Source organism: Cariama cristata, unplaced genomic scaffold (assembly GCF_000690535.1).
Source record: "Cariama cristata isolate BGI_N322 unplaced genomic scaffold, ASM69053v1 scaffold23929, whole genome shotgun sequence".
Taxonomy (NCBI): domain Eukaryota; kingdom Metazoa; phylum Chordata; class Aves; order Cariamiformes; family Cariamidae; genus Cariama; species Cariama cristata.
The window spans coordinates 1,731-2,169 of NW_009634379.1; positions in this window are offsets into that span (position 1 = coordinate 1,731).

The window sequence follows — 439 nt, forward strand, 5'->3', positions numbered from 1 at the left end:
CGTGTCAGGGTGGGAGTGATGCTCTCCAACCCGCCCTGGAGCATTGCGCTGGCTGTAAAACCAGGGCTGAGCCCAAAGGGGCCATGCACGGGGGTCTTTGGGGGCTGCTGTACCACTCCGAGGCAACCACACCATGACAGCCCTGCAGAAAGGAGAGGGTCTCCCTGCAGTAAGCCCCCGGGACACCTGCACCCAAGCTGGGGTCCCAGGTGTGATAAGCCCCTGGGCTGTTCCAGCTGAGGCCAACCAAGTTTCTCTGCCTCTTCCTTGGCCGTGGGCAATGGCAGCCCGGCTCGTCCCTTCTCTTTCCTGCCAGGAGGAACAAATCCCTGAGGAATTTCAGCTGGGTGCATTCCTCCGAGTGCACACACAGCGAGGCCGGCGGAGGGGCTGGGGAGCCAAGCACAGCCCGGGCTGGTGCTGGGAGCCACCACCATCC